Source organism: Eleutherodactylus coqui, chromosome 7 (assembly GCF_035609145.1).
Source record: "Eleutherodactylus coqui strain aEleCoq1 chromosome 7, aEleCoq1.hap1, whole genome shotgun sequence".
Taxonomy (NCBI): domain Eukaryota; kingdom Metazoa; phylum Chordata; class Amphibia; order Anura; family Eleutherodactylidae; genus Eleutherodactylus; species Eleutherodactylus coqui.
In genome coordinates, this window is record NC_089843.1 from 227,339,455 (window position 1) to 227,364,861 (window position 25,407).

Sequence of the window (25,407 nt, forward strand, 5' to 3'; positions counted from 1 at the left end):
GTTTTTTGCAGAAACAACCCTTTTATGTCTGTTTAACAGATTTTGGGCACATTGTTGATTTTCCACCAATGCTTTGTTTCTTTACCTCCATATTTTATGTTAAGACGCTTAGAGGAGCTAAGAAGAGCATTTTTCAGAGCCTGGATAGCTCAGTCGGTAGAGCATCAGACTTTTAATCTGAGGGTCCAGGGTTCAAGTCCCTGTTCAGGCGTACTTGCTAAAGCAAGCTGTCAAATGTCTTTATTGAGCAAATCTTTGATTTTCCACTGAGTGTTTGCTTCTGTATTGTCGTGTTCTACTGTGCAAAACCAAAGGTATAGAAGCAGCTTGAGAACATCTTTGCTTATTGCAGAAACAACCCTTCTATGTCTGTTTAGCAGATTTTGAGCACATTTTTGATTTTCCACCAAAGCTTTGTTTCTTTACCTCCATATTTTATGTTAAGACGCTTAGAGGAGCTAAGAAGAGCATTTTTCAGAGCCTGGATAGCTCAGTCGGTAGAGCATCAGACTTTTAATCTGAGGGTCCAGGGTTCAAGTCGCTGTTCAGGCGTACTTGCTAAAGCAAGCTGTCAAATGTCTTTATTGAGCACATCTTTGATTTTCCACTGAGTCTCTGCATCTTCGGTGCCGTGTTCTACTGTGCAAAACCAAGGGTATAGAAGCAGCTTGAGAAAATGTTTGTTTTTTGCAGAAACAACCCTTTTATGTCTGTTTAACAGATTATGGGCACATTGTTGATTTTCCACCAATGCTTTGTTTCTTTAGCTCCATATTTTATGTTAAGACGCTTAGAGGAGCTGAGAAGAGCATTTTTTAGAGCCTGGATAGCTCAGTCGGTAGAGCATCATACTTTTAATCTGAGGGTCCAGGGTTCAAGTCCCTGTTCAGGCGTACTTGCTAAAGCAAGCTGTCAAATGTCTTTATTGAGCACATCTTTGATTTTCCACTGAGTCTTTGCTTCTGTATTGTCGTGTTCTACTGTGCAAAACCAAGAGCACATCTTTGATTTTCCACTGAGTCTCTGCATCTTCAGTGCCGTGTTCTACTGTGCAAAACCAAGGGTATAGAAGCAGCTTGAGAACATCTTTGTTTTTTGCAGAAACAACCCTTCTATGTCTGTTTAGCAAATTTTGAGCACATTTTTGATTTTCCACCAAAGCTTTGTTTCTTTACCTCCATATTTTATGTTAAGACGCTTAGAGGAGCTAAGAAGAGCATTTTTCAGAGCCTGGATAGCTCAGTCGGTAGAGCATCAGACTTTTAATCTGAGGGTCCAGGGTTCAAGTCGCTGTTCAGGCGTACTTGCTAAAGCAAGCTGTCAAATGTCTTTATTGAGCACATCTTTGATTTTCCACTGAGTCTCTGCATCTTCGGTGCCGTGTTCTACTGTGCAAAACCAAGGGTATAGAAGCAGCTTGAGAAAATGTTTGTTTTTTGCAGAAACAACCCTTTTATGTCTGTTTAACAGATTTTGAGCACATTTTTGATTTTCCACCAAAGCTTTGTTTCTTTACCTCCATATTTTATGTTAAGACGCTTAGAGGAGCTAAGAAGAGCATTTTTCAGAGCCTGGATAGCTCAGTCGGTAGAGCATCAGACTTTTAATCTGAGGGTCCAGGGTTCAAGTCGCTGTTCAGGCGTACTTGCTAAAGCAAGCTGTCAAATGTCTTTATTGAGCACATCTTTGATTTTCCACTGAGTCTCTGCATCTTCGGTGCCGTGTTCTACTGTGCAAAACCAAGGGTATAGAAGCAGCTTGAGAAAATGTTTGTTTTTTGCAGAAACAACCCTTTTATGTCTGTTTAACAGATTTTGGGCACATTGTTGATTTTCCACCAATGCTTTGTTTCTTTACCTCCATATTTTATGTTAAGACGCTTAGAGGAGCTAAGAAGAGCATTTTTCAGAGCCTGGATAGCTCAGTCGGTAGAGCATCAGACTTTTAATCTGAGGGTCCAGGGTTCAAGTCCCTGTTCAGGCGTACTTGCTAAAGCAAGCTGTCAAATGTCTTTATTGAGCAAATCTTTGATTTTCCACTGAGTGTTTGCTTCTGTATTGTCGTGTTCTACTGTGCAAAACCAAAGGTATAGAAGCAGCTTGAGAACATCTTTGCTTATTGCAGAAACAACCCTTCTATGTCTGTTTAGCAGATTTTGAGCACATTTTTGATTTTCCACCAAAGCTTTGTTTCTTTACCTCCATATTTTATGTTAAGACGCTTAGAGGAGCTAAGAAGAGCATTTTTCAGAGCCTGGATAGCTCAGTCGGTAGAGCATCAGACTTTTAATCTGAGGGTCCAGGGTTCAAGTCGCTGTTCAGGCGTACTTGCTAAAGCAAGCTGTCAAATGTCTTTATTGAGCACATCTTTGATTTTCCACTGAGTCTCTGCATCTTCGGTGCCGTGTTCTACTGTGCAAAACCAAGGGTATAGAAGCAGCTTGAGAAAATGTTTGTTTTTTGCAGAAACAACCCTTTTATGTCTGTTTAACAGATTTTGAGCACATTTTTGATTTTCCACCAAAGCTTTGTTTCTTTACCTCCATATTTTATGTTAAGACGCTTAGAGGAGCTAAGAAGAGCATTTTTCAGAGCCTGGATAGCTCAGTCGGTAGAGCATCAGACTTTTAATCTGAGGGTCCAGGGTTCAAGTCGCTGTTCAGGCGTACTTGCTAAAGCAAGCTGTCAAATGTCTTTATTGAGCACATCTTTGATTTTCCACTGAGTCTCTGCATCTTCGGTGCCGTGTTCTACTGTGCAAAACCAAGGGTATAGAAGCAGCTTGAGAAAATGTTTGTTTTTTGCAGAAACAACCCTTTTATGTCTGTTTAACAGATTTTGGGCACATTGTTGATTTTCCACCAATGCTTTGTTTCTTTACCTCCATATTTTATGTTAAGACGCTTAGAGGAGCTGAGAAGAGCATTTTTTAGAGCCTGGATAGCTCAGTCGGTAGAGCATCATACTTTTAATCTGAGGGTCCAGGGTTCAAGTCCCTGTTCAGGCGTACTTGCTAAAGCAAGCTGTCAAATGTCTTTATTGAGCACATCTTTGATTTTCCACTGAGTCTTTGCTTCTGTATTGTCGTGTTCTACTGTGCAAAACCAAGAGCACATCTTTGATTTTCCACTGAGTCTCTGCATCTTCAGTGCCGTGTTCTACTGTGCAAAACCAAGGGTATAGAAGCAGCTTGAGAACATCTTTGTTTTTTGCAGAAACAACCCTTCTATGTCTGTTTAGCAAATTTTGAGCACATTTTTGATTTTCCACCAAAGCTTTGTTTCTTTACCTCCATATTTTATGTTAATACGCTTAGAGGAGCTAAGAAGAGCATTATTCAGAGCCTGGATAGCTCAGTCGGTAGAGCATCAGACTTTTAATCTGAGGGTCCAGGGTTCAAGTCCCTGTTCAGGCGTACTTGCTAAAGCAAGCTGTCAAATGTCTTTATTGAGCACATCTTTGATTTTCCACTGAGTCTTTGCTTCTTTATTGTCGTGTTCTACTGTGCAAAACCAAGGGTATAGAAGCAGCTTGAGAACATCTTTGCTTATTGCAGAAACAACCCTTCTATGTCTGTTTAGCAGATTTTGAGCACATTTTTGATTTTCCACCAAAGCTTTGTTTCTTTACCTCCATATTTTATGTTAAGACGCTTAGAGGAGCTAAGAAGAGCATTTTTCAGAGCCTGGATAGCTCAATCGGTAGAGCATCAGACTTTTAATCTGAGGGTCCAGGGTTCAAGTCCCTGTTCAGGCGTACTTGCTAAAGCAAGCTGTCAAATGTCTTTATTGAGCAAATCTTTGATTTTCCACTGAGTGTTTGCTTCTGTATTGTCGTGTTCTACTGTGCAAAACCAAAGGTATAGAAGCAGCTTGAGAACATCTTTGCTTATTGCAGAAACAACCCTTCTATGTCTGTTTAGCAGATTTTGAGCACATTTTTGATTTTCCACCAAAGCTTTGTTTCTTTACCTCCATATTTTATGTTAAGACGCTTAGAGGAGCTAAGAAGAGCATTTTTCAGAACCTGGATAGCTCAGTCGGTAGAGCATCAGACTTTTAATCTGAGGGTCCAGGGTTCAAGTCCCTGTTCAGGCGTGCTTGCTAAAGCAAGCTGTCAAATGTCTTTATTGAGCACATCTTTGATTTTCCACTGAGTCTTTGCTTCTGTATTGTCGTGTTCTACTGTGCAAAACCAAAGGTATAGAAGCAGCTTGAGAACATCTTTGCTTATTGCAGAAACAACCCTTCTATGTCTGTTTAGCAGATTTTGAGCACATTTTTGATTTTCCACCAAAGCTTTGTTTCTTTACCTCCATATTTTATGTTAAGACGCTTAGAGGAGCTAAGAAGAGCATTTTTCAGAGCCTGGATAGCTCAGTCGGTAGAGCATCAGACTTTTAATCTGAGGGTCCAGGGTTCAAGTCGCTGTTCAGGCGTACTTGCTAAAGCAAGCTGTCAAATGTCTTTATTGAGCACATCTTTGATTTTCCACTGAGTCTTTGCTTCTGTATTGTCGTGTTCTACTGTGCAAAACCAAGGGTATAGAAGCAGCTTCAGAACATCTTTGCTTATTGCAGAAACAACCCTTCTATGTCTGTTTAGTAGATTTTGAGCACATTTTTGAGTTTCCACCAAAGCTTTGTTTCTTTACCTCCATATTTTATGTTAAGACGCTTAGAGGAGCTAAGGAGAGCATTTTTCAGAGCCTGGATAGCTCAGTCGGTAGAGCATCAGACTTTTAATCTGAGGGTCCAGGGTTCAAGTCGCTGTTCAGGCGTACTTGCTAAAGCAAGCTGTCAAATGTCTTTATTGAGCACATCTTTGATTTTCCACTGAGTCTTTGCTTCTGTATTGTCGTGTTCTACTGTGCAAAACCAAGGGTATAGAAGCAGCTTGAGAACATCTTTGCTTATTGCAGAAACAACCCTTCTATGTCTGTTTAGCAGATTTTGAGCACATTTTTGATTTTCCACCAAAGCTTTGTTTCTTTACCTCCATATTTTATGTTAAGACGCTTAGAGGAGCTAAGAAGAGCATTTTTCAGAGCCTGGATAGCTCAGTCGGTAGAGCATCAGACTTTTAATCTGAGGGTCCAGGGTTCAAGTCCCTGTTCAGGCGTACTTGCTAAAGCAAGCTGTCAAATGTCTTTATTGAGCAAATCTTTGATTTTCCACTGAGTCTTTGCTTCTGTATTGTCGTGTTCTACTGTGCAAAACCAAAGGTATAGAAGCAGCTTGAGAACATCTTTGCTTATTGCAGAAACAACCCTTCTATGTCTGTTTAGCAGATTTTGAGCACATTTTTGATTTTCCACCAAAGCTTTGTTTCTTTACCTCCATATTTTATGTTAAGACGCTTAGAGGAGCTAAGAAGAGCATTTTTCAGAACCTGGATAGCTCAGTCGGTAGAGCATCAGACTTTTAATCTGAGGGTCCAGGGTTCAAGTCCCTGTTCAGGCGTGTTTGCTAAAGCAAGCTGTCAAATGTCTTTATTGAGCACATCTTTGATTTTCCACTGAGTCTTTGCTTCTGTATTGTCGTGTTCTACTGTGCAAAACCAAAGGTACAGAAGCAGCTTGAGAACATCTTTGCTTATTGCAGAAACAACCCTTCTATGTCTGTTTAGCAAATTTTGAGCACATTTTTGATTTTCCACCAAAGCTTTGTTTCTTTACCTCCATATTTTATGTTAAGACGCTTAGAGGAGCTAAGAAGAGCATTTTTCAGAGCCTGGATAGCTCAGTCGGTAGAGCATCATACTTTTAATCTGAGGGTCCAGGGTTCAAGTCCCTGTTCAGGCGTACTTGCTAAAGCAAGCTGTCAAATGTCTTTATTGAGCACATCTTTGATTTTCCACTGAGTCTTTGCTTCTGTATTGTCGTGTTCTACTGTGCAAAACCAAGAGCACATCTTTGATTTTCCACTGAGTCTCTGCATCTTCAGTGCCGTGTTCTACTGTGCAAAACCAAGGGTATAGAAGCAGCTTGAGAACATCTTTGTTTTTTGCAGAAACAACCCTTCTATGTCTGTTTAGCAAATTTTGAGCACATTTTTGATTTTCCACCAAAGCTTTGTTTCTTTACCTCCATATTTTATGTTAAGACGCTTAGAGGAGCTAAGAAGAGCATTTTTCAGAGCCTGGATAGCTCAGTCGGTAGAGCATCAGACTTTTAATCTGAGGGTCCAGGGTTCAAGTCCCTGTTCAGGCGTACTTGCTAAAGCAAGCTGTCAAATGTCTTTATTGAGCAAATCTTTGATTTTCCACTGAGTCTTTGCTTCTGTATTGTCGTGTTCTACTGTGCAAAACCAAAGGTATAGAAGCAGCTTGAGAACATCTTTGCTTATTGCAGAAACAACCCTTCTATGTCTGTTTAGCAGATTTTGAGCACATTTTTGATTTTCCACCAAAGCTTTGTTTCTTTACCTCCATATTTTATGTTAAGACGCTTAGAGGAGCTAAGAAGAGCATTTTTCAGAGCCTGGATAGCTCAGTCGGTAGAGCATCAGACTTTTAATCTGAGGGTCCAGGGTTCAAGTCGCTGTTCAGGCGTACTTGCTAAAGCAAGCTGTCAAATGTCTTTATTGAGCACATCTTTGATTTTCCACTGAGTCTCTGCATCTTCGGTGCCGTGTTCTACTGTGCAAAACCAAGGGTATAGAAGCAGCTTGAGAAAATGTTTGTTTTTTGCAGAAACAACCCTTTTATGTCTGTTTAACAGATTTTGAGCACATTTTTGATTTTCCACCAAAGCTTTGTTTCTTTACCTCCATATTTTATGTTAAGACGCTTAGAGGAGCTAAGAAGAGCATTTTTCAGAGCCTGGATAGCTCAGTCGGTAGAGCATCAGACTTTTAATCTGAGGGTCCAGGGTTCAAGTCGCTGTTCAGGCGTACTTGCTAAAGCAAGCTGTCAAATGTCTTTATTGAGCACATCTTTGATTTTCCACTGAGTCTCTGCATCTTCGGTGCCGTGTTCTACTGTGCAAAACCAAGGGTATAGAAGCAGCTTGAGAAAATGTTTGTTTTTTGCAGAAACAACCCTTTTATGTCTGTTTAACAGATTTTGGGCACATTGTTGATTTTCCACCAATGCTTTGTTTCTTTACCTCCATATTTTATGTTAAGACGCTTAGAGGAGCTAAGAAGAGCATTTTTCAGAGCCTGGATAGCTCAGTCGGTAGAGCATCAGACTTTTAATCTGAGGGTCCAGGGTTCAAGTCCCTGTTCAGGCGTACTTGCTAAAGCAAGCTGTCAAATGTCTTTATTGAGCAAATCTTTGATTTTCCACTGAGTCTTTGCTTCTGTATTGTCGTGTTCTACTGTGCAAAACCAAAGGTATAGAAGCAGCTTGAGAACATCTTTGCTTATTGCAGAAACAACCCTTCTATGTCTGTTTAGCAGATTTTGAGCACATTTTTGATTTTCCACCAAAGCTTTGTTTCTTTACCTCCATATTTTATGTTAAGACGCTTAGAGGAGCTAAGAAGAGCATTTTTCAGAGCCTGGATAGCTCAGTCGGTAGAGCATCAGACTTTTAATCTGAGGGTCCAGGGTTCAAGTCGCTGTTCAGGCGTACTTGCTAAAGCAAGCTGTCAAATGTCTTTATTGAGCACATCTTTGATTTTCCACTGAGTCTCTGCATCTTCGGTGCCGTGTTCTACTGTGCAAAACCAAGGGTATAGAAGCAGCTTGAGAAAATGTTTGTTTTTTGCAGAAACAACCCTTTTATGTCTGTTTAACAGATTTTGAGCACATTTTTGATTTTCCACCAAAGCTTTGTTTCTTTACCTCCATATTTTATGTTAAGACGCTTAGAGGAGCTAAGAAGAGCATTTTTCAGAGCCTGGATAGCTCAGTCGGTAGAGCATCAGACTTTTAATCTGAGGGTCCAGGGTTCAAGTCGCTGTTCAGGCGTACTTGCTAAAGCAAGCTGTCAAATGTCTTTATTGAGCACATCTTTGATTTTCCACTGAGTCTCTGCATCTTCGGTGCCGTGTTCTACTGTGCAAAACCAAGGGTATAGAAGCAGCTTGAGAAAATGTTTGTTTTTTGCAGAAACAACCCTTTTATGTCTGTTTAACAGATTTTGGGCACATTGTTGATTTTCCACCAATGCTTTGTTTCTTTACCTCCATATTTTATGTTAAGACGCTTAGAGGAGCTGAGAAGAGCATTTTTTAGAGCCTGGATAGCTCAGTCGGTAGAGCATCATACTTTTAATCTGAGGGTCCAGGGTTCAAGTCCCTGTTCAGGCGTACTTGCTAAAGCAAGCTGTCAAATGTCTTTATTGAGCACATCTTTGATTTTCCACTGAGTCTTTGCTTCTGTATTGTCGTGTTCTACTGTGCAAAACCAAGAGCACATCTTTGATTTTCCACTGAGTCTCTGCATCTTCAGTGCCGTGTTCTACTGTGCAAAACCAAGGGTATAGAAGCAGCTTGAGAACATCTTTGTTTTTTGCAGAAACAACCCTTCTATGTCTGTTTAGCAAATTTTGAGCACATTTTTGATTTTCCACCAAAGCTTTGTTTCTTTACCTCCATATTTTATGTTAAGACGCTTAGAGGAGCTAAGAAGAGCATTTTTCAGAGCCTGGATAGCTCAGTCAGTAGAGCATCAGACTTTTAATCTGAGGGTCCAGGGTTCAAGTCGCTGTTCAGGCGTACTTGCTAAAGCAAGCTGTCAAATGTCTTTATTGAGCACATCTTTGATTTTCCACTGAGTCTCTGCATCTTCGGTGCCGTGTTCTACTGTGCAAAACCAAGGGTATAGAAGCAGCTTGAGAAAATGTTTGTTTTTTGCAGAAACAACCCTTTTATGTCTGTTTAACAGATTTTGAGCACATTTTTGATTTTCCACCAAAGCTTTGTTTCTTTACCTCCATATTTTATGTTAAGACGCTTAGAGGAGCTAAGAAGAGCATTTTTCAGAGCCTGGATAGCTCAGTCGGTAGAGCATCAGACTTTTAATCTGAGGGTCCAGGGTTCAAGTCGCTGTTCAGGCGTACTTGCTAAAGCAAGCTGTCAAATGTCTTTATTGAGCACATCTTTGATTTTCCACTGAGTCTCTGCATCTTCGGTGCCGTGTTCTACTGTGCAAAACCAAGGGTATAGAAGCAGCTTGAGAAAATGTTTGTTTTTTGCAGAAACAACCCTTTTATGTCTGTTTAACAGATTTTGGGCACATTGTTGATTTTCCACCAATGCTTTGTTTCTTTACCTCCATATTTAATGTTAAGACACTTAGAGGAGCTGAGAAGAGCATTTTTTAGAGCCTGGATAGCTCAGTCGGTAGAGCATCATACTTTTAATCTGAGGGTCCAGGGTTCAAGTCCCTGTTCAGGCGTACTTGCTAAAGCAAGCTGTCAAATGTCTTTATTGAGCACATCTTTGATTTTCCACTGAGTCTTTGCTTCTGTATTGTCGTGTTCTACTGTGCAAAACCAAGAGCACATCTTTGATTTTCCACTGAGTCTCTGCATCTTCAGTGCCGTGTTCTACTGTGCAAAACCAAGGGTATAGAAGCAGCTTGAGAACATCTTTGTTTTTTGCAGAAACAACCCTTCTATGTCTGTTTAGCAAATTTTGAGCACATTTTTGATTTTCCACTGAGTCTCTGCATCTTCAGTGCCGTGTTCTACTGTGCAAAACCAAGGGTATAGAAGCAGCTTGAGAACATCTTTGTTTTTTGCAGAAACAACCCTTTTATGTCTGTTTAACAGATTTTGGGCACATTGTTGATTTTCCACCAATGCTTTGTTTCTTTACCTCCATATTTTATGTTAAGACACTTAGAGGAGCTGAGAAGAGCATTTTTTAGAGCCTGGATAGCTCAGTCGGTAGAGCATCATACTTTTAATCTGAGGGTCCAGGGTTCAAGTCCCTGTTCAGGCGTACTTGCTAAAGCAAGCTGTCAAATGTCTTTATTGAGCACATCTTTGATTTTCCACTGAGTCTCTGCATCTTCAGTGCCGTGTTCTACTGTGCAAAACCAAGGGTATAGAAGCAGCTTGAGAACATCTTTGCTTATTGCAGAAACAACCCTTCTATGTCTGTTTAGCAGATTTTGAGCACATTTTTGATTTTCCACCAAAGCTTTGTTTCTTTACCTCCATATTTTATGTTAAGACGCTTAGAGGAGCTAAGAAGAGCATTTTTCAGAGCCTGGATAGCTCAGTCGGTAGAGCATCAGACTTTTAATCTGAGGGTTCAGGGTTCAAGTCCCTGTTCAGGCGTACTTGCTAAAGCAAGCTGTCAAATGTCTTTATTGAGCACATCTTTGATTTTCCACTGAGTCTTTGCTTCTTTATTGTCGTGTTCTACTGTGCAAAACCAAGGGTATAGAAGCAGCTTGAGAACATCTTTGCTTATTGCAGAAACAACCCTTCTATGTCTGTTTAGCAGATTTTGAGCACATTTTTGATTTTCCACCAAAGCTTTGTTTCTTTACCTCCATATTTTATGTTAAGACGCTTAGAGGAGCTAAGAAGAGCATTTTTCAGAGCCTGGATAGCTCAATCGGTAGAGCATCAGACTTTTAATCTGAGGGTCCAGGGTTCAAGTCCCTGTTCAGGCGTACTTGCTAAAGCAAGCTGTCAAATGTCTTTATTGAGCAAATCTTTGATTTTCCACTGAGTCTTTGCTTCTGTATTGTCGTGTTCTACTGTGCAAAACCAAAGGTATAGAAGCAGCTTGAGAACATCTTTGCTTATTGCAGAAACAACCCTTCTATGTCTGTTTAGCAGATTTTGAGCACATTTTTGATTTTCCACCAAAGCTTTGTTTCTTTACCTCCATATTTTATGTTAAGACGCTTAGAGGAGCTAAGAAGAGCATTTTTCAGAACCTGGATAGCTCAGTCGGTAGAGCATCAGACTTTTAATCTGAGGGTCCAGGGTTCAAGTCCCTGTTCAGGCGTGCTTGCTAAAGCAAGCTGTCAAATGTCTTTATTGAGCACATCTTTGATTTTCCACTGAGTCTTTGCTTCTGTATTGTCGTGTTCTACTGTGCAAAACCAAAGGTATAGAAGCAGCTTGAGAACATCTTTGCTTATTGCAGAAACAACCCTTCTATGTCTGTTTAGCAGATTTTGAGCACATTTTTGATTTTCCACCAAAGCTTTGTTTCTTTACCTCCATATTTTATGTTAAGACGCTTAGAGGAGCTAAGAAGAGCATTTTTCAGAGCCTGGATAGCTCAGTCGGTAGAGCATCAGACTTTTAATCTGAGGGTCCAGGGTTCAAGTCGCTGTTCAGGCGTACTTGCTAAAGCAAGCTGTCAAATGTCTTTATTGAGCACATCTTTGATTTTCCACTGAGTCTCTGCATCTTCGGTGCCGTGTTCTACTGTGCAAAACCAAGGGTATAGAAGCAGCTTGAGAAAATGTTTGTTTTTTGCAGAAACAACCCTTTTATGTCTGTTTAACAGATTTTGAGCACATTTTTGATTTTCCACCAAAGCTTTGTTTCTTTACCTCCATATTTTATGTTAAGACGCTTAGAGGAGCTAAGAAGAGCATTTTTCAGAGCCTGGATAGCTCAGTCGGTAGAGCATCAGACTTTTAATCTGAGGGTCCAGGGTTCAAGTCGCTGTTCAGGCGTACTTGCTAAAGCAAGCTGTCAAATGTCTTTATTGAGCACATCTTTGATTTTCCACTGAGTCTCTGCATCTTCGGTGCCGTGTTCTACTGTGCAAAACCAAGGGTATAGAAGCAGCTTGAGAAAATGTTTGTTTTTTGCAGAAACAACCCTTTTATGTCTGTTTAACAGATTTTGGGCACATTGTTGATTTTCCACCAATGCTTTGTTTCTTTACCTCCATATTTTATGTTAAGACGCTTAGAGGAGCTGAGAAGAGCATTTTTTAGAGCCTGGATAGCTCAGTCGGTAGAGCATCATACTTTTAATCTGAGGGTCCAGGGTTCAAGTCCCTGTTCAGGCGTACTTGCTAAAGCAAGCTGTCAAATGTCTTTATTGAGCACATCTTTGATTTTCCACTGAGTCTTTGCTTCTGTATTGTCGTGTTCTACTGTGCAAAACCAAGAGCACATCTTTGATTTTCCACTGAGTCTCTGCATCTTCAGTGCCGTGTTCTACTGTGCAAAACCAAGGGTATAGAAGCAGCTTGAGAACATCTTTGTTTTTTGCAGAAACAACCCTTCTATGTCTGTTTAGCAAATTTTGAGCACATTTTTGATTTTCCACCAAAGCTTTGTTTCTTTACCTCCATATTTTATGTTAATACGCTTAGAGGAGCTAAGAAGAGCATTTTTCAGAGCCTGGATAGCTCAGTCGGTAGAGCATCAGACTTTTAATCTGAGGGTCCAGGGTTCAAGTCCCTGTTCAGGTGTACTTGCTAAAGCAAGCTGTCAAATGTCTTTATTGAGCACATCTTTGATTTTCCACTGAGTCTTTGCTTCTGTATTGTCGTGTTCTACTGTGCAAAACCAAGGGTATAGAAGCAGCTTGAGAACATCTTTGTTTTTTGCAGAAACAACCCTTCTATGTCTGTTTAGCAAATTTTGAGCACATTTTTGATTTTCCACCAAAGCTTTGTTTCTTTACCTCCATATTTTATGTTAAGACGCTTAGAGGAGCTAAGAAGAGCATTTTTCAGAGCCTGGATAGCTCAGTCAGTAGAGCATCAGACTTTTAATCTGAGGGTCCAGGGTTCAAGTCGCTGTTCAGGCGTACTTGCTAAAGCAAGCTGTCAAATGTCTTTATTGAGCACATCTTTGATTTTCCACTGAGTCTCTGCATCTTCGGTGCCGTGTTCTACTGTGCAAAACCAAGGGTATAGAAGCAGCTTGAGAAAATGTTTGTTTTTTGCAGAAACAACCCTTTTATGTCTGTTTAACAGATTTTGAGCACATTTTTGATTTTCCACCAAAGCTTTGTTTCTTTACCTCCATATTTTATGTTAAGACGCTTAGAGGAGCTAAGAAGAGCATTTTTCAGAGCCTGGATAGCTCAGTCGGTAGAGCATCAGACTTTTAATCTGAGGGTCCAGGGTTCAAGTCGCTGTTCAGGCGTACTTGCTAAAGCAAGCTGTCAAATGTCTTTATTGAGCACATCTTTGATTTTCCACTGAGTCTCTGCATCTTCGGTGCCGTGTTCTACTGTGCAAAACCAAGGGTATAGAAGCAGCTTGAGAAAATGTTTGTTTTTTGCAGAAACAACCCTTTTATGTCTGTTTAACAGATTTTGGGCACATTGTTGATTTTCCACCAATGCTTTGTTTCTTTACCTCCATATTTAATGTTAAGACACTTAGAGGAGCTGAGAAGAGCATTTTTTAGAGCCTGTATAGCTCAGTCGGTAGAGCATCATACTTTTAATCTGAGGGTCCAGGGTTCAAGTCCCTGTTCAGGCGTACTTGCTAAAGCAAGCTGTCAAATGTCTTTATTGAGCACATCTTTGATTTTCCACTGAGTCTTTGCTTCTGTATTGTCGTGTTCTACTGTGCAAAACCAAGAGCACATCTTTGATTTTCCACTGAGTCTCTGCATCTTCAGTGCCGTGTTCTACTGTGCAAAACCAAGGGTATAGAAGCAGCTTGAGAACATCTTTGTTTTTTGCAGAAACAACCCTTCTATGTCTGTTTAGCAAATTTTGAGCACATTTTTGATTTTCCACTGAGTCTCTGCATCTTCAGTGCCGTGTTCTACTGTGCAAAACCAAGGGTATAGAAGCAGCTTGAGAACATCTTTGTTTTTTGCAGAAACAACCCTTTTATGTCTGTTTAACAGATTTTGGGCACATTGTTGATTTTCCACCAATGCTTTGTTTCTTTACCTCCATATTTTATGTTAAGACACTTAGAGGAGCTGAGAAGAGCATTTTTTAGAGCCTGGATAGCTCAGTCGGTAGAGCATCATACTTTTAATCTGAGGGTCCAGGGTTCAAGTCCCTGTTCAGGCGTACTTGCTAAAGCAAGCTGTCAAATGTCTTTATTGAGCACATCTTTGATTTTCCACTGAGTCTCTGCATCTTCAGTGCCGTGTTCTACTGTGCAAAACCAAGGGTATAGAAGCAGCTTGAGAACATCTTTGCTTATTGCAGAAACAACCCTTCTATGTCTGTTTAGCAGATTTTGAGCACATTTTTGATTTTCCACCAAAGCTTTGTTTCTTTACCTCCATATTTTATGTTAAGACGCTTAGAGGAGCTAAGAAGAGCATTTTTCAGAGCCTGGATAGCTCAGTCGGTAGAGCATCAGACTTTTAATCTGAGGGTCCAGGGTTCAAGTCCCTGTTCAGGCGTACTTGCTAAAGCAAGCTGTCAAATGTCTTTATTGAGCACATCTTTGATTTTCCACTGAGTCTTTGCTTCTTTATTGTCGTGTTCTACTGTGCAAAACCAAGGGTATAGAAGCAGCTTGAGAACATCTTTGCTTATTGCAGAAACAACCCTTCTATGTCTGTTTAGCAGATTTTGAGCACATTTTTGATTTTCCACCAAAGCTTTGTTTCTTTACCTCCATATTTTATGTTAAGACGCTTAGAGGAGCTAAGAAGAGCATTTTTCAGAGCCTGGATAGCTCAATCGGTAGAGCATCAGACTTTTAATCTGAGGGTCCAGGGTTCAAGTCCCTGTTCAGGCGTACTTGCTAAAGCAAGCTGTCAAATGTCTTTATTGAGCAAATCTTTGATTTTCCACTGAGTCTTTGCTTCTGTATTGTCGTGTTCTACTGTGCAAAACCAAAGGTATAGAAGCAGCTTGAGAACATCTTTGCTTATTGCAGAAACAACCCTTCTATGTCTGTTTAGCAGATTTTGAGCACATTTTTGATTTTCCACCAAAGCTTTGTTTCTTTACCTCCATATTTTATGTTAAGACGCTTAGAGGAGCTAAGAAGAGCATTTTTCAGAACCTGGATAGCTCAGTCGGTAGAGCATCAGACTTTTAATCTGAGGGTCCAGGGTTCAAGTCCCTGTTCAGGCGTGCTTGCTAAAGCAAGCTGTCAAATGTCTTTATTGAGCACATCTTTGATTTTCCACTGAGTCTTTGCTTCTGTATTGTCGTGTTCTACTGTGCAAAACCAAAGGTATAGAAGCAGCTTGAGAACATCTTTGCTTATTGCAGAAACAACCCTTCTATGTCTGTTTAGCAGATTTTGAGCACATTTTTGATTTTCCACCAAAGCTTTGTTTCTTTACCTCCATATTTTATGTTAAGACGCTTAGAGGAGCTAAGAAGAGCATTTTTCAGAGCCTGGATAGCTCAGTCGGTAGAGCATCAGACTTTTAATCTGAGGGTCCAGGGTTCAAGTCGCTGTTCAGGCGTACTTGCTAAAGCAAGCTGTCAAATGTCTTTATTGAGCACATCTTTGATTTTCCACTGAGTCTTTGCTTCTGTATTGTCGTGTTCTACTGTGCAAAACCAAGGGTATAGAAGCAGCTTCAGAACATCTTTGCTTATTGCAGAAACAACCCTTCTATGTCTGTTTAGTAGATTTTGAGCACATTTTTGAGTTTCCACCAAAGCTTTGTTTCTTTACCTCCATATTTTATGTTAAGACGCTTAGAGGAGCTAAGGAGAGCATTTTTCAGAGCCTGGATAGCTCAGTCGGTAGAGCATCAGACTTTTAATCTGAGGGTCCAGGGTTCAAGTCGCTGTTCAGGCGTACTTGCTAAAGCAAGCTGTCAAATGTCTTTATTGAGCACATCTTTGATTTTCCACTGAGTCTTTGCTTCTGTATTGTCGTGTTCTACTGTGCAAAACCAAGGGTATAGAAGCAGCTTGAGAACATCTTTGCTTATTGCAGAAACAACCCTTCTATGTCTGTTTAGCAGATTTTGAGCACATTTTTGATTTTCCACCAAAGCTTTGTTTCTTTACCTCCATATTTTATGTTAAGACGCTTAGAGGAGCTAAGAAGAGCATTTTTCAGAGCCTGGATAGCTCAGTCGGTAGAGCATCAGACTTTTAATCTGAGGGTCCAGGGTTCAAGTCCCTGTTCAGGCGTACTTGCTAAAGCAAGCTGTCAAATGTCTTTATTGAGCAAATCTTTGATTTTCCACTGAGTCTTTGCTTCTGTATTGTCGTGTTCTACTGTGCAAAACCAAAGGTATAGAAGCAGCTTGAGAACATCTTTGCTTATTGCAGAAACAACCCTTCTATGTCTGTTTAGCAGATTTTGAGCACATTTTTGATTTTCCACCAAAGCTTTGTTTCTTTACCTCCATATTTTATGTTAAGACGCTTAGAGGAGCTAAGAAGAGCATTTTTCAGAACCTGGATAGCTCAGTCGGTAGAGCATCAGACTTTTAATCTGAGGGTCCAGGGTTCAAGTCCCTGTTCAGGCGTGTTTGCTAAAGCAAGCTGTCAAATGTCTTTATTGAGCACATCTTTGATTTTCCACTGAGTCTTTGCTTCTGTATTGTCGTGTTCTACTGTGCAAAACCAAAGGTACAGAAGCAGCTTGAGAACATCTTTGCTTATTGCAGAAACAACCCTTCTATGTCTGTTTAGCAAATTTTGAGCACATTTTTGATTTTCCACCAAAGCTTTGTTTCTTTACCTCCATATTTTATGTTAAGACGCTTAGAGGAGCTAAGAAGAGCATTTTTCAGAGCCTGGGTAGCTCAGTCGGTAGAGCATCATACTTTTAATCTGAGGGTCCAGGGTTCAAGTCCCTGTTCAGGCGTACTTGCTAAAGCAAGCTGTCAAATGTGTTTATTGAGCACATCTTTGATTTTCCACTGAGTCTTTGCTTCTGTATTGTCGTGTTCTACTGTGCAAAACCAAGAGCACATCTTTGATTTTCCACTGAGTCTCTGCATCTTCAGTGCCGTGTTCTACTGTGCAAAACCAAGGGTATAGAAGCAGCTTGAGAACATCTTTGTTTTTTGCAGAAACAACCCTTCTATGTCTGTTTAGCAAATTTTGAGCACATTTTTGATTTTCCACCAAAGCTTTGTTTCTTTACCTCCATATTTTATGTTAAGACGCTTAGAGGAGCTAAGAAGAGCATTTTTCAGAGCCTGGATAGCTCAGTCGGTAGAGCATCAGACTTTTAATCTGAGGGTCCAGGGTTCAAGTCCCTGTTCAGGCGTACTTGCTAAAGCAAGCTGTCAAATGTCTTTATTGAGCAAATCTTTGATTTTCCACTGAGTCTTTGCTTCTGTATTGTCGTGTTCTACTGTGCAAAACCAAAGGTATAGAAGCAGCTTGAGAACATCTTTGCTTATTGCAGAAACAACCCTTCTATGTCTGTTTAGCAGATTTTGAGCACATTTTTGATTTTCCACCAAAGCTTTGTTTCTTTACCTCCATATTTTATGTTAAGACGCTTAGAGGAGCTAAGAAGAGCATTTTTCAGAGCCTGGATAGCTCAGTCGGTAGAGCATCAGACTTTTAATCTGAGGGTCCAGGGTTCAAGTCGCTGTTCAGGCGTACTTGCTAAAGCAAGCTGTCAAATGTCTTTATTGAGCACATCTTTGATTTTCCACTGAGTCTCTGCATCTTCGGTGCCGTGTTCTACTGTGCAAAACCAAGGGTATAGAAGCAGCTTGAGAAAATGTTTGTTTTTTGCAGAAACAACCCTTTTATGTCTGTTTAACAGATTTTGAGCACATTTTTGATTTTCCACCAAAGCTTTGTTTCTTTACCTCCATATTTTATGTTAAGACGCTTAGAGGAGCTAAGAAGAGCATTTTTCAGAGCCTGGATAGCTCAGTCGGTAGAGCATCAGACTTTTAATCTGAGGGTCCAGGGTTCAAGTCGCTGTTCAGGCGTACTTGCTAAAGCAAGCTGTCAAATGTCTTTATTGAGCACATCTTTGATTTTCCACTGAGTCTCTGCATCTTCGGTGCCGTGTTCTACTGTGCAAAACCAAGGGTATAGAAGCAGCTTGAGAAAATGTTTGTTTTTTGCAGAAACAACCCTTTTATGTCTGTTTAACAGATTTTGGGCACATTGTTGATTTTCCACCAATGCTTTGTTTCTTTACCTCCATATTTTATGTTAAGACGCTTAGAGGAGCTAAGAAGAGCATTTTTCAGAGCCTGGATAGCTCAGTCGGTAGAGCATCAGACTTTTAATCTGAGGGTCCAGGGTTCAAGTCCCTGTTCAGGCGTACTTGCTAAAGCAAGCTGTCAAATGTCTTTATTGAGCAAATCTTTGATTTTCCACTGAGTCTTTGCTTCTGTATTGTCGTGTTCTACTGTGCAAAACCAAAGGTATAGAAGCAGCTTGAGAACATCTTTGCTTATTGCAGAAACAACCCTTCTATGTCTGTTTAGCAGATTTTGAGCACATTTTTGATTTTCCACCAAAGCTTTGTTTCTTTACCTCCATATTTTATGTTAAGACGCTTAGAGGAGCTAAGAAGAGTATTTTTCAGAGCCTGGATAGCTCAGTCGGTAGAGCATCAGACTTTTAATCTGAGGGTCCAGGGTTCAAGTCGCTGTTCAGGCGTACTTGCTAAAGCAAGCTGTCAAATGTCTTTATTGAGCACATCTTTGATTTTCCACTGAGTCTCTGCATCTTCGGTGCCGTGTTCTACTGTGCAAAACCAAGGGTATAGAAGCAGCTTGAGAAAATGTTTGTTTTTTGCAGAAACAACCCTTTTATGTCTGTTTAACAGATTTTGAGCACATTTTTGATTTTCCACCAAAGCTTTGTTTCTTTACCTCCATATTTTATGTTAAGACGCTTAGAGGAGCTAAGAAGAGCATTTTTCAGAGCCTGGATAGCTCAGTCGGTAGAGCATCAGACTTTTAATCTGAGGGTCCAGGGTTCAAGTCGCTGTTCAGGCGTACTTGCTAAAGCAAGCTGTCAAATGTCTTTATTGAGCACATCTTTGATTTTCCACTGAGTCTCTGCATCTTCGGTGCCGTGTTCTACTGTGCAAAACCAAGGGTATAGAAGCAGCTTGAGAAAATGTTTGTTTTTTGCAGAAACAACCCTTTTATGTCTGTTTAACAGATTTTGGGCACATTGTTGATTTTCCACCAATGCTTTGTTTCTTTACCTCCATATTTTATGTTAAGACGCTTAGAGGAGCTGAGAAGAGCATTTTTTAGAGCCTGGATAGCTCAGTCGGTAGAGCATCATACTTTTAATCTGAGGGTCCAGGGTTCAAGTCCCTGTTCAGGCGTACTTGCTAAAGCAAGCTGTCAAATGTCTTTATTGAGCACATCTTTGATTTTCCACTGAGTCTTTGCTTCTGTATTGTCGTGTTCTACTGTGCAAAACCAAGAGCACATCTTTGATTTTCCACTGAGTCTCTGCATCTTCAGTGCCGTGTTCTACTGTGCAAAACCAAGGGTATAGAAGCAGCTTGAGAACATCTTTGTTTTTTGCAGAAACAACCCTTCTATGTCTGTTTAGCAAATTTTGAGCACATTTTTGATTTTCCACCAAAGCTTTGTTTCTTTACCTCCATATTTTATGTTAATACGCTTAGAGGAGCTAAGAAGAGCATTTTTCAGAGCCTGGATAGCTCAGTCGGTAGAGCATCAGACTTTTAATCTGAGGGTCCAGGGTTCAAGTCCCTGTTCAGGTGTACTTGCTAAAGCAAGCTGTCAAATGTCTTTATTGAGCACATCTTTGATTTTCCACTGAGTCTTTGCTTCTGTATTGTCGTGTTCTACTGTGCAAAACCAAGGGTATAGAAGCAGCTTGAGAACATCTTTGTTTTTTGCAGAAACAACCCTTCTATGTCTGTTTAGCAAATTTTGAGCACATTTTTGATTTTCCACCAAAGCTTTGTTTCTTTACCTCCATATTTTATGTTAAGACGCTTAGAGGAGCTAAGAAGAGCATTTTTCAGAGCCTGGATAGCTCAGTCGGTAGAGCATCAGACTTTTAATCTGAGGGTCCAGGGTTCAAGTCGCTGTTCAGGCGTACTTGCTAAAGCAAGCTGTCAAATGTCTTTATTGAGCACATCTTTGATTTTCCACTGAGTCTCTGCATCTTCGGTGCCGTGTTCTACTGTGCAAAACCAAGGGTATAGAAGCAGCTTGAGAAAATGTTTGTTTTTTGCAGAAACAACCCTTTTATGTCTGTTTAACAGATTTTGAGCACATTTTTGATTTTCCACCAAAGCTTTGTTTCTTTACCTCCATATTTTATGTTAAGACGCTTAGAGGAGCTAAGAAGAGCATTTTTCAGAGCCTGGATAGCTCAGTCGGTAGAGCATCAGACTTTTAATCTGAGGGTCCAGGGTTCAAGTCGCTGTTCAGGCGTACTTGCTAAAGCAAGCTGTCAAATGTCTTTATTGAGCACATCTTTGATTTTCCACTGAGTCTCTGCATCTTCGGTGCCGTGTTCTACTGTGCAAAACCAAGGGTATAGAAGCAGCTTGAGAAAATGTTTGTTTTTTGCAGAAACAACCCTTTTATGTCTGTTTAACAGATTTTGGGCACATTGTTGATTTTCCACCAATGCTTTGTTTCTTTACCTCCATATTTTATGTTAAGACACTTAGAGGAGCTGAGAAGAGCATTTTTTAGAGCCTGGATAGCTCAGTCGGTAGAGCATCATACTTTTAATCTGAGGGTCCAGGGTTCAAGTCCCTGTTCAGGCGTACTTGCTAAAGCAAGCTGTCAAATGTCTTTATTGAGCACATCTTTGATTTTCCACTGAGTCTTTGCTTCTGTATTGTCGTGTTCTACTGTGCAAAACCAAGAGCACATCTTTGATTTTCCACTGAGTCTCTGCATCTTCAGTGCCGTGTTCTACTGTGCAAAACCAAGGGTATAGAAGCAGCTTGAGAACATCTTTGTTTTTTGCAGAAACAACCCTTCTATGTCTGTTTAGCAAATTTTGAGCACATTTTTGATTTTCCACCAAAGCTTTGTTTCTTTACCTCCATATTTTATGTTAAGACACTTAGAGGAGCTGAGAAGAGCATTTTTTAGAGCCTGGATAGCTCAGTCGGTAGAGCATCAGACTTTTAATCTGAGGGTCCAGGGTTCAAGTCCCTGTTCAAGCGTACTTGCTAAAGCAAGCTGTCAAATGTCTTTATTGAGCACATCTTTGATTTTCCACTGAGTCTTTGCTTCTGTATTGTCGTGTTCTACTGTGCAAAACCAAGAGCACATCTTTGATTTTCCACTGAGTCTCTGCATCTTCAGTGCCGTGTTCTACTGTGCAAAACCAAGGGTATAGAAGCAGCTTGAGAACATCTTTGTTTTTTGCAGAAACAACCCTTCTATGTCTGTTTAGCAAATTTTGAGCACATTTTTGATTTTCCACCAAAGCTTTGTTTCTTTACCTCCATATTTTATGTTAAGACGCTTAGAGGAGCTAAGAAGAGCATTTTTCAGAGCCTGGATAGCTCAGTTGGTAGAGCATCAGACTTTTAATCTGAGGGTCCAGGGTTCAAGTCCCTGTTCAGGCGTACTTGCTAAAGCAAGCTGTCAAATGTCTTTATTGAGCACATCTTTGATTTTCCACTGAGTCTTTGCTTCTGTACTGTCGTGTTCTACTGTGCAAAACCAAGGGTATAGAAGCAGCTTGAGAACATCTTTGTTTTTTGCAGAAACAACCCTTCTATGTCTGTTTAGTAGATTTTGAGCACATTTTTGAGTTTCCACCAAAGTTTTGTTTCTTTACCTCCATATTTTATGTTAAGACGCTTAGAGGAGCTAAGAAGAGCATTTCTCAGAGCCTGGATAGCTCAGTCGGTAGAGCATCAGACTTTTAATCTGAGGGTCCAGGGTTCAAGTCCCTGTTCAGGCGTACTTGCTAAAGCAAGCTGTCAAATGTCTTTATTGAGCACATCTTTGATTTTCCACTGAGTCTCTGCATCTTCAGTGCCGTGTTCTACTGTGCAAAACCAAGGGTATAGAAGCAGCTTGAGAACATCTTTGCTTATTGCAGAAACAACCCTTCTATGTCTGTTTAGCAGATTTTGAGCACATTTTTGATTTTCCACCAAAGCTTTGTTTCTTTACCTCCATATTTTATGTTAAGACGCTTAGAGGAGCTAAGAAGAGCATTTTTCAGAGCCTGGATAGCTCAGTCGGTAGAGCATCAGACTTTTAATCTGAGGGTCCAGGGTTCAAGTCCCTGTTCAGGCGTACTTGCTAAAGCAAGCTGTCAAATGTCTTTATTGAGCACATCTTTGATTTTCCACTGAGTCTTTGCTTCTTTATTGTCGTGTTCTACTGTGCAAAACCAAGGGTATAGAAGCAGCTTGAGAACATCTTTGCTTATTGCAGAAACAACCCTTCTATGTCTGTTTAGCAGATTTTGAGCACATTTTTGATTTTCCACCAAAGCTTTGTTTCTTTACCTCCATATTTTATGTTAAGACGCTTAGAGGAGCTAAGAAGAGCATTTTTCAGAGCCTGGATAGCTCAGTCGGTAGAGCATCAGACTTTTAATCTGAGGGTCCAGGGTTCAAGTCCCTGTTCAGGCGTACTTGCTAAAGCAAGCTGTCAAATGTCTTTATTGAGCAAATCTTTGATTTTCCACTGAGGCTTTGCTTCTGTATTGTCGTGTTCTACTGTGCAAAACCAAAGGTATAGAAGCAGCTTGAGAACATCTTTGCTTATTGCAGAAACAACCCTTCTATGTCTGTTTAGCAGATTTTGAGCACATTTTTGATTTTCCACCAAAGCTTTGTTTCTTTACCTCCATATTTTATGTTAAGACGCTTAGAGGAGCTAAGAAGAGCATTTTTCAGAACCTGGATAGCTCAGTCGGTAGAGCATCAGACTTTTAATCTGAGGGTCCAGGGTTCAAGTCCCTGTTCAGGCGTGCTTGCTAAAGCAAGCTGTCAAATGTCTTTATTGAGCACATCTTTGATTTTCCACTGAGTCTTTGCTTCTGTATTGTCGTGTTCTACTGTGCAAAACCAAAGGTATAGAAGCAGCTTGAGAACATCTTTGCTTATTGCAGAAACAACCCTTCTATGTCTGTTTAGCAGATTTTGAGCACATTTTTGATTTTCCACCAAAGCTTTGTTTCTTTACCTCCATATTTTATGTTAAGACGCTTAGAGGAGCTAAGAAGAGCATTTTTCAGAGCCTGGATAGCTCAGTCGGTAGAGCATCAGACTTTTAATCTGAGGGTCCAGGGTTCAAGTCGCTGTTCAGGCGTACTTGCTAAAGCAAGCTGTCAAATGTCTTTATTGAGCACATCTTTGATTTTCCACTGAGTCTTTGCTTCTGTATTGTCGTGTTCTACTGTGCAAAACCAAGGGTATAGAAGCAGCTTCAGAACATCTTTGCTTATTGCAGAAACAACCCTTCTATGTTTGTTTAGTAGATTTTGAGCACATTTTTGAGTTTCCACCAAAGCTTTGTTTCTTTACCTCCATATTTTATGTTAAGACGCTTAGAGGAGCTAAGGAGAGCATTTTTCAGAGCCTGGATAGCTCAGTCGGTAGAGCATCAGACTTTTAATCTGAGGGTACAGGGTTCAAGTCGCTGTTCAGGCGTACTTGCTAAAGCAAGCTGTCAAATGTCTTTATTGAGCACATCTTTGATTTTCCACTGAGTCTTTGCTTCTGTATTGTCGTGTTCTACTGTGCAAAACCAAGGGTATAGAAGCAGCTTGAGAACATCTTTGCTTATTGCAGAAACAACCCTTCTATGTCTGTTTAGCAGATTTTGAGCACATTTTTGATTTTCCACCAAAGCTTTGTTTCTTTACCTCCAAATTTTATGTTAAGATGCTTAGAGGAGCTAAGAAGAGCATTTTTCAGAGCCTGGATAGCTCAGTCGGTAGAGCATCAGACTTTTAATCTGAGGGTCCAGGGTTCAAGTCCCTGTTCAGGCGTACTTGCTAAAGCAAGCTGTCAAATGTCTTTATTGAGCAAATCTTTGATTTTCCACTGAGTCTTTGCTTCTGTATTGTCGTGTTCTACTGTGCAAAACCAAAGGTATAGAAGCAGCTTGAGAACATCTTTGCTTATTGCAGAAACAACCCTTCTATGTCTGTTTAGCAGATTTTGAGCACATTTTTGATTTTCCACCAAAGCTTTGTTTCTTTACCTCCATATTTTATGTTAAGACGCTTAGAGGAGCTAAGAAGAGCATTTTTCAGAACCTGGATAGCTCAGTCGGTAGAGCATCAGACTTTTAATCTGAGGGTCCAGGGTTCAAGTCCCTGTTCAGGCGTGTTTGCTAAAGCAAGCTGTCAAATGTCTTTATTGAGCACATCTTTGATTTTCCACTGAGTCTTTGCTTCTGTATTGTCGTGTTCTACTGTGCAAAACCAAAGGTATAGAAGCAGCTTGAGAACATCTTTGCTTATTGCAGAAACAACCCTTCTATGTCTGTTTAGCAAATTTTGAGCACATTTTTGATTTTCCACCAAAGCTTTGTTTCTTTACCTCCATATTTTATGTTAAGACGCTTAGAGGAGCTAAGAAGAGCATTTTTCAGAGCCTGGATAGCTCAGTCGGTAGAGCATCAGACTTTTAATCTGAGGGTCCAGGGTTCAAGTCCCTGTTCAGGCGTACTTGCTAAAGCAAGCTGTCAAATGTCTTTATTGAGCACATCTTTGATTTTCCACTGAGTCTTTGCTTCTGTACTGTCGTGTTCTACTGTGCAAAACCAAGGGTATAGAAGCAGCTTGAGAACATCTTTGTTTTTTGCAGAAACAACCCTTCTATGTCTGTTTAGTAGATTTTGAGCACATTTTTGAGTTTCCACCAAAGCTTTGTTTCTTTACCTCCATATTTTATGTTAAGACGCTTAGAGGAGCTAAGAAGAGCATTTCTCAGAGCCTGGATAGCTCAGTCGGTAGAGCATCAGACTTTTAATCTGAGGGTCCAGGGTTCAAGTCCCTGTTCAGGCGTACTTGCTAAAGCAAGCTGTCAAATGTCTTTATTGAGCACATCTTTGATTTTCCACTGAGTCTCTGCATCTTCAGTGCCGTGTTCTACTGTGCAAAACCAAGGGTATAGAAGCAGCTTGAGAACATCTTTGCTTATTGCAGAAACAACCCTTCTATGTCTGTTTAGCAGATTTTGAGCACATTTTTGATTTTCCACCAAAGCTTTGTTTCTTTACCTCCATATTTTATGTTAAGACGCTTAGAGGAGCTAAGAAGAGCATTTTTCAGAGCCTGGATAGCTCAGTCGGTAGAGCATCAGACTTTTAATCTGAGGGTCCAGGGTTCAAGTCCCTGTTCAGGCGTACTTGCTAAAGCAAGCTGTCAAATGTCTTTATTGAGCACATCTTTGATTTTCCACTGAGTCTTTGCTTCTTTATTGTCGTGTTCTACTGTGCAAAACCAAGGGTATAGAAGCAGCTTGAGAACATCTTTGCTTATTGCAGAAACAACCCTTCTATGTCTGTTTAGCAGATTTTGAGCACATTTTTGATTTTCCACCAAAGCTTTGTTTCTTTACCTCCATATTTTATGTTAAGACGCTTAGAGGAGCTAAGAAGAGCATTTTTCCGAACCTGGATAGCTCAGTCGGTAGAGCATCAAACTTTTAATCT

The 25,407-nt window shown here is 40.3% G+C and overlaps 18 non-coding genes across 18 annotated transcripts; all 18 read left to right on the forward strand.

Annotated features, from left to right (window-relative positions):
- The first annotated feature begins 138 nt into the window (after window positions 1-138).
- TRNAK-UUU (transfer RNA lysine (anticodon UUU)) lies at window positions 139-211 on the forward strand. The gene has a single exon. It is a non-coding gene; the product is annotated as a tRNA-Lys (tRNA).
- Window positions 212-1,910: 1,699 nt separating this feature from the next.
- TRNAK-UUU (transfer RNA lysine (anticodon UUU)) lies at window positions 1,911-1,983 on the forward strand. The gene has a single exon. It is a non-coding gene; the product is annotated as a tRNA-Lys (tRNA).
- A 1,358-nt stretch (window positions 1,984-3,341) lies between these two features.
- On the forward strand, window positions 3,342-3,414 carry TRNAK-UUU (transfer RNA lysine (anticodon UUU)). Its single transcript has one exon. It is a non-coding gene; the product is annotated as a tRNA-Lys (tRNA).
- A 1,632-nt stretch (window positions 3,415-5,046) lies between these two features.
- TRNAK-UUU (transfer RNA lysine (anticodon UUU)) lies at window positions 5,047-5,119 on the forward strand. Its single transcript has one exon. It is a non-coding gene; the product is annotated as a tRNA-Lys (tRNA).
- A 1,017-nt stretch (window positions 5,120-6,136) lies between these two features.
- TRNAK-UUU (transfer RNA lysine (anticodon UUU)) lies at window positions 6,137-6,209 on the forward strand. Its single transcript has one exon. It is a non-coding gene; the product is annotated as a tRNA-Lys (tRNA).
- Window positions 6,210-7,159: 950 nt separating this feature from the next.
- Window positions 7,160-7,232, forward strand: TRNAK-UUU (transfer RNA lysine (anticodon UUU)). Its single transcript has one exon. It is a non-coding gene; the product is annotated as a tRNA-Lys (tRNA).
- Window positions 7,233-14,186: 6,954 nt separating this feature from the next.
- On the forward strand, window positions 14,187-14,259 carry TRNAK-UUU (transfer RNA lysine (anticodon UUU)). The gene has a single exon. It is a non-coding gene; the product is annotated as a tRNA-Lys (tRNA).
- Window positions 14,260-15,891: 1,632 nt separating this feature from the next.
- Window positions 15,892-15,964, forward strand: TRNAK-UUU (transfer RNA lysine (anticodon UUU)). Its single transcript has one exon. It is a non-coding gene; the product is annotated as a tRNA-Lys (tRNA).
- A 1,017-nt stretch (window positions 15,965-16,981) lies between these two features.
- TRNAK-UUU (transfer RNA lysine (anticodon UUU)) lies at window positions 16,982-17,054 on the forward strand. The gene has a single exon. It is a non-coding gene; the product is annotated as a tRNA-Lys (tRNA).
- Window positions 17,055-18,004: 950 nt separating this feature from the next.
- Window positions 18,005-18,077, forward strand: TRNAK-UUU (transfer RNA lysine (anticodon UUU)). Its single transcript has one exon. It is a non-coding gene; the product is annotated as a tRNA-Lys (tRNA).
- A 3,197-nt stretch (window positions 18,078-21,274) lies between these two features.
- On the forward strand, window positions 21,275-21,347 carry TRNAK-UUU (transfer RNA lysine (anticodon UUU)). Its single transcript has one exon. It is a non-coding gene; the product is annotated as a tRNA-Lys (tRNA).
- A 268-nt stretch (window positions 21,348-21,615) lies between these two features.
- On the forward strand, window positions 21,616-21,688 carry TRNAK-UUU (transfer RNA lysine (anticodon UUU)). The gene has a single exon. It is a non-coding gene; the product is annotated as a tRNA-Lys (tRNA).
- Window positions 21,689-21,956: 268 nt separating this feature from the next.
- On the forward strand, window positions 21,957-22,029 carry TRNAK-UUU (transfer RNA lysine (anticodon UUU)). The gene has a single exon. It is a non-coding gene; the product is annotated as a tRNA-Lys (tRNA).
- Window positions 22,030-22,297: 268 nt separating this feature from the next.
- Window positions 22,298-22,370, forward strand: TRNAK-UUU (transfer RNA lysine (anticodon UUU)). The gene has a single exon. It is a non-coding gene; the product is annotated as a tRNA-Lys (tRNA).
- A 1,291-nt stretch (window positions 22,371-23,661) lies between these two features.
- Window positions 23,662-23,734, forward strand: TRNAK-UUU (transfer RNA lysine (anticodon UUU)). The gene has a single exon. It is a non-coding gene; the product is annotated as a tRNA-Lys (tRNA).
- A 609-nt stretch (window positions 23,735-24,343) lies between these two features.
- Window positions 24,344-24,416, forward strand: TRNAK-UUU (transfer RNA lysine (anticodon UUU)). Its single transcript has one exon. It is a non-coding gene; the product is annotated as a tRNA-Lys (tRNA).
- A 268-nt stretch (window positions 24,417-24,684) lies between these two features.
- On the forward strand, window positions 24,685-24,757 carry TRNAK-UUU (transfer RNA lysine (anticodon UUU)). Its single transcript has one exon. It is a non-coding gene; the product is annotated as a tRNA-Lys (tRNA).
- Window positions 24,758-25,025: 268 nt separating this feature from the next.
- TRNAK-UUU (transfer RNA lysine (anticodon UUU)) lies at window positions 25,026-25,098 on the forward strand. Its single transcript has one exon. It is a non-coding gene; the product is annotated as a tRNA-Lys (tRNA).
- The last annotated feature ends 309 nt before the right edge of the window (window positions 25,099-25,407 follow it).